A 7,007-nucleotide genomic window follows, 5' to 3' on the forward strand; every position below is an offset into this window, starting at 1 on the left:
AGAACTCACATATATTCATGAAAACATAATAGGTTCAGATCTGAAATCATGGCACTCGGGTCCTAGTGACAAGCATTAAGCATAGCAAAGTCATAGCAACATCAATCTCAGAACATAGTGGATACTAGGGACCAAACCCCAACAAAATTAACTCGATTACATGATAGATCTCATCCAACCCATCACCGTCCAGCAAGCCTACGATGGAATTACTCAGGCACGGCGGTGAGCATCATGAAATTGGTGATGCAGGATGGTTGATGATAACGATGGCGACGAATTCCCCTCTCCGGAGCCCCGAACGGACTCCAGATCGGCCCTCCCGAGAGGTTTTAGGGCTTGGCGGCAGCTCCGTATCGTAAAACGCGATGAATCATTCTCCCTGATTTTTTTCCTCCCCAAAAGTGAATATATGTAGTTGGAGTTGAGGTCGGTGGCGCGTCAGGGGGCCCACGAGGCAGGGGGCGCGCCCAGGGGGACAGGCGCGCCCCCCACCCTCGTGGGCAGGGTGTGGGCCCCCTGACGTGGATTTTTCTTCCAGTATTTTTAATATTTTCCAAAAAGATGTTCCATGGAGTTTCAGGTCATTTTGAGAAATTTTATTTCTGCACATAAATAACACCATGGAAAGTTTGTTGAAAACAGCGTCAGTCCGGGTTAGTTCCATTCAAATCATGCAAGTTAGAGTCCAAAACAAGGGCAAAAGTGTTCGGAAAAGTAGATACGACGGAGACGTATCAGCGTCCCCTCCTCTGCCCTGCGCGCGGTGTCGGGGAAAGAAGAAGGTGGAGCGGGAGGAGGGAGTTGACCGCGCATGGACCCCGCGTCCCCACGCGTCAGTGGCTCGGTAAGCTGGCCCCGCCTTTGCCACGCTGGATAAGTGGAGGCGTAATCCGCTGGCTTACGTCTTCGCTTATCGAAAGCGTATTCCTCCTCTAGTTCAGGCCAAAATGCGTTTTCACTTTCAGGAAACGTATTTCCGTCTAATACGCTTTCTGTTTTTCTGTCCAGGCCCTGTTTGAAAATATTTTCATTACAAATAGGTCCCTGGCAGAAAAACAATTGTATCCTTTCAACCACAACTCCTAATGAGGTGAATCCAACGCCCACTTCTTTGTCTCGTCGAGCCCGTTCTGTTGGTATTATTTTCATTATGTTTCAACATTATGAAAATGAACATTTTGCCTTTGCGCTAAAGCAGCCCCTTTCGAGAGAGAACGTTTTCGGTGAATCTTTTTGCGATCTTTCCGCACAACTTCCCAGTGTTCTCTGCATCCCCAGGCAAGCCACAACCACCATTTGCATGATAGCCATGCAGTCGCATTGGTTTTCAACTTGTACCTTTAATAATTGTATGCTTGTTCGCTACTGCTGTCGTTATTGCGGTTATGTTTATGGATCGGTGGCTACCGTCTTGGTATGTTTTCTTGCACTCTGTTATCCTGACTTATTTGCTAGTATTACTTTCATATTGCCATGCTTGATAATAGAACCTGTTGGGTTGGGCATGTTCTTCGGTGCATGACTAACATCGGTTACCGAGTATCGTTAAAATGCTTTGTCCCTTGTTGTTAGTTGGTTAAGTGTTTACTCAGTTATGTTATTGATGTGTTCTTGCATGGTACTTAATGTTGATGATAAGGGTCATGCTATGCTATGAGTAGTGTTGTACTTGTAATATTCATGCTCATCATTATGCCATGCTAAGTTGGATATGAATCATTGTTGATATGGTGGATAGTTATGATGTACTCTCATGATTATGTTGTTATCATGCTCATGCTTTGTAATTGCATCATGTTATTTTATCATGGCTCAGGAGGAGGGAGTTGACCGCGCATGGACCCCGCGTCCCCACACGTCAGTGGCTCGGTAAGCCGGCCCCGCCTTTGCCACGCTGGATAAGTGGAGGCGTAATCCGCTGGCTTACGTCTTCGCTTATCGAAAGCGTATTCCTCCTCTAGTTCAGGCCAAAATGCATTTTCACTTTCAGGAAACGTATTTCCTTCTAATACGCTTTCTGTTTTTCTGTCCAGGCCCTGTTTGAAAATATTTTCATTACACATAGGTCCCTGGCAGAAAAACAATTGTATCTTTTCAACCACAACTCCAAATGAGGTGAATCCAACGCCCACTTCTTTGTCTCGTCGAGCCCGTTCTGTTGGTATTATTTTCATTATGTTTGAACATTATGAAAATGAAAATTTTGCCTTTGCGCTAAAGCAGCCCCTTTCGAGAGAGAACGTTTTCCGGTGAATCTTTCTGCGATCTTTCCGCACAACTTCCCGGTGTTCTCTTCATCCCCAGGCAAGCCACAACCACCATTTGTATGATAGCCATGCAGTCGCATTGGTTTTCAACTTGTACCTTTAATAATTGTATGCTTGTTCGCTACTGCTGTCGTTATTGCGGTTATGTTTATGGTTCGGTGGCTACCGTCTTGGTATGTTTTCTTGCACTCTGTTATCATGACTTATTTGCTAGTATTACTTTCATATTGCCATGCTTGATAATGGAACCTGTTGGGTTGGGCATGTTCTTCGGTGCATGACTAACATCGGTTACCGAGTATCGTTAAAATGCTTTGCCCCTTGTTGTTAGTTGGTTAAGTGTTTACTCAGTTATGTTATTGATGTGTTCTTGCATGGTACTTATTGTTGATGATAAGGGTCATGCTATCCTATGAGTAGTGTTGTACTTGTAATATTCATGCTCATCATTATGCCATGCTCAGTTGGATATGAATCATTGTTGATATGGTGGATAGTTATGATGTACTCTCATGATTATGTTGTTATCATGCTCATGCTTTGTAATTGCATCATATTATTTTATCATGGCTCAGCATATTGCATTCAAGTTTAACCGGATTAAATTGAACTTGAACAACTGTTGGCTAAGCCATGGTGCCACCATATCGAGCTGACCAGTGCAACCACGCTTACCTTTATGGGAAGGTCCTAACTGGGTCTATTGTCATGCCTCTCGCCGGTGCCTCCAACGAGGGAAGGTTATGGGCACGCGCTACCCTGATCAGGTAGGTGGACATAAGCCTTGTGTGCCCGTTGTTGTGGTTATGTGCACATGTCCCCGTTTGGGACGGTTTGTTGTTTTGGCCACGACGGTGGCCGTTGGTGTCTTTGGTAGACACGGGGCCACCCAGGACTAGCCTAGTGGGGAGTGAGTCGGAGTGGCCGGGAGAGTGTCATGGCAGTAGATCGGTTTTGTCGGAACGCCATTGGTCCACCCGGATGGGAGTGCGAGGCCATGGGTTCCGTGGTGTGGGTATGATGACACACAAGTATAGGGGATCGCAAAAGTTTTCGAGGGTAGAGTATTCAACTCAAATTTATTGATTCGACACAAGGGGAGCCAAAGAATATTCTCAAGTATTAGCACCTGAGTTGTCAATTCAACCACACCTGGATAACTTAATATCTGCAGCAAAGTGTTTAGTAGCAAAGTAATATGGAAATAACGATAACGATAGCAAAAGTGATATTTTTGGGTTTTGTAGTGATTGTAATAGTAGCAACGCTAAAGTAAATAAGCGAAGAACAATATGTGAAAAGCTCATAGGCATTGGATCAGTGATGGAGAATTATGCCGGATGCCGTTCATCATGTAACAGTCATAACATAGGGTGACACAGAACTAGCTCCAATTCATCAATGTAATGTAGGCATGTATTCCGAATATTGTCATACGTGCTTATGGAAAAGAACTTGCATGACATCTTTTGTCCTACCCTCCCGTGGCAGCGGGGTCCTAATGGAAACTAAGGGATATTAAGGCCTCCTTTTAATAGAGGACCGGACCAAAGCATTAACACATAGTGAATACATGAACTCCTGAAACTACGGTCATCACCGGGAGTGGTCCCGATTATTGTCACTTCGGGGTTGCCGGATCATAACACATAGTAGGTGACTATAGACTTGCAAGATAGGATCAAGAACTCACATATATTCATGAAAACATAATAGGTTCAGATCTGAAATCATGGCACTCGGGCCCTAGTGACAAGCATTAAGCGTAGCAAAGTCATAGGAACATCAATCTCAGAACATAGTGGATACTAGGGATCAAACCCTAACAAAACTAGCTCGATTACATGATAAATCTCATCCAACCCATCACCGTCCAGCAAGCCTACGATGGAATTACTCACGCACGGCGGTGAGCATCATGAAATTAGTGATGGAGGATGGTTGATGATGACGACGGCGACGGATTCCCCTCTCCGGAGCCTCGAACGGACTCCAGATCAGCCCTCCCGAGAGGTTTTAGGGCTTGGCGGCGGCTGCGTGTCGTAAAACGCGATGAATCCTTCTCTCTGATTTTTTTCTCCCCGAACACGAATATATGGAGTTGGAGTTGAGGTCGGTGGAGCGTCAGGGGGCCCACGAGGCAGGGGGGCGTGCCCAGGGGGCAGGCACCCACCCCCCCCACCCTTGTGGACAGGTGGAGGCCCCCTGACGTGGATTCTTCTTCCAGTAGTTTTGATATTTTCCAAAAATAAGTTCCGTGGAGTTTCAGGTCATTCCGAGAACTTTTGTTTCTGCACATAAATAACACCATGTCACTTCTGCTGAAAACAGCGTCAGACCGGGTTAGTTCCGTTCAAATCATGGAAGTTAGAGTCCAAAACAAGGGCAAAAGTGTTTGGAAAAGTAGATACGACGGAGACGTATCAACTCCCCCAAGCTTAAACCTTTGCTTGTCCTCAAGCAATTCAGCTGATAAACTGAAAGTGATAAAGAAAAACTTTTACAAACTCTGCTTGGTCTTGTTGTTGTAAATATGTAAAGCCAGCATTCAAGTTTTCAGCAAAGATTATGACTAACCACATTCACAATAACTCTTAGGTCTCATGTTTACTCATATCAATGGTATAATCAACTAGCGAGCAATAATAATAAATCTCGGATGACAACACTCTCTCAAAACAATCAAAATATGATATAACAAGATGGTATCTCGCTAGCCCTTTCTGAGACCGCAAAACATAAATACAGTGCACCTTTAAAGATCAAGGACTGACTAGACATTGTAATTCATGGTAAAAGAGATCCAGTCATAGTCATACCCAATATAAATTAATAATAATGGATGCACATGACGGCAGTGCTCTCCAGCTGGTGCTTTTTAATAAGAGGGTGATGACTCAACATAAAAGTAAATAGATAGGCCCTTCGCAGAGGGAAGCAGGGATTTGTGGAGGTGCTAGAGCTCGGTTTTAAAGCAGAGATAAATAATATTTTGAGCGGCATACTTTCATTGTCAACATAACAACCAAGAGATGGCGATATCTTCCATGCTACACACATTATAGGCGGTTCCCAAACAGAATGGTAAAGTTTATACTCCCCCTCCACCAACAAGCATCAATCCATGGCTTGCTCGAAACAACGAGTGCCTCCAACTAACAACAGTCCCGGGGGGAGTTTTGTTTGCAATTATTTTGATTTAATTTGCATAAAGCATGGGACTGGGCATCTCGGTGACCAGCCATTTTCTCGTGAGTGAGGAGCGGAGTCCACTCCTCTTGAGAATAACCCGCCTAACATGGAAGATAAGGACAGCCCTAGTTCATACATGAGCTATTCGAGCATACAAAACAGAATTTCATTTGAAGGTTTAGAGTTTGGCACATACAAATTTACTTGGAACGGCAGGTAGATACCGCATATAGGAAGGTATGGTGGACTCATATGGAATAACTTTTGGGTTTTAAGGGATTGGATGCACAAGCAGTATTCCCGCTTAGTACAAGTGAAGGTTAGCAAAAGACTGAGAAGCGACCAACTAGAGAGCGACAACAGTCACGAACATGCATTAAAATTAATAAACATTGAGTGCAAGCATGAGTAGGATATAATCCACCATGAACATAAATATCGTGAAGGCTATGTTGATTTGTTTCAACTACATGTGTGAACATGTGCCAAGTCAAGTCATTTAAATCATTCAAAGGAGGATACCACCCTATCATACCACATCACAACCATTTTAATAGAATGCTGGCACGCAAGGTAAACTATTATAACTCATAGCTAATCAAGCATGGCACGAGAAACTATGATCTCTAATTGTCATTGCAAACATGTTTATTCATAATAGGCTGAATCAGGAACGATGAACTAATCATATTTACAAAAACAAGAGAGTTCGAGTTCATACCAGCTTCTCTCATCTCAATCAGTCCATCATATATCGTCATAATTGCCTTTCACTTGCATGACCGAATGATGTGAAATAATAATAAGAGTGCACGTGCATTGGACAAAGCTGGAATCTGCGAGCATTCAGTAAACAAGAGAAGACAAGGCAATATGGGATCTTGGTTAAATCAACAATAATGCATATAAGAGCCACTTCAACAATTTTAATCATGGTCTTCTCCTATCGGCCCCCAAAGAGAAGAAAAGAAATAAAACTATTTACACGGGAAAGCTCCCAACAAGCAAAACAAGAACGGGAAATATTTTTGGGTTTTCTTTTTAATTACTACTACAGCAAGAAAAATAAACTAACCAAAAGCTACTACTAATTTTTTTTGGTTTTCTTAAGGTTTATTAAACACACAAGAAGAAAGCAAGAAAAAGAAAGTAAACTAGCATGGATATTACAATGAAAGAGTATGAGCACCGACAACTAGCAATGAGTGTGTGAACATAAATGTAATGTCGGTGAGAAATACGTACTCCCCCAAGCTTAGGCTTTTGGCCTAAGTTGGTTTATTGCCACAGATGGCCTGGCGGATATCCAAAGTTATAACCGGGGTCGTACTGAGATGAGGAAGACTCTGATTGCCACTGGTTGGCATTCATCTACGGATCCCACTGGTAATTAGATTGTTGTGGAAGATCAAATTGTGGTTCCGGATCTGACTCTGTAGCTGATGTAGGGTTCCGGTAAGCGTGAACGGCCGCCAGCGGAACGAGATACGGACCTGCAGATAAGTCAAACAAGGAAGGAGCAGGCAAGGTGATAGTTTCAGGATG

Source organism: Triticum aestivum, chromosome 6D (assembly GCF_018294505.1).
Source record: "Triticum aestivum cultivar Chinese Spring chromosome 6D, IWGSC CS RefSeq v2.1, whole genome shotgun sequence".
Taxonomy (NCBI): Eukaryota; Viridiplantae; Streptophyta; class Magnoliopsida; order Poales; family Poaceae; genus Triticum; species Triticum aestivum.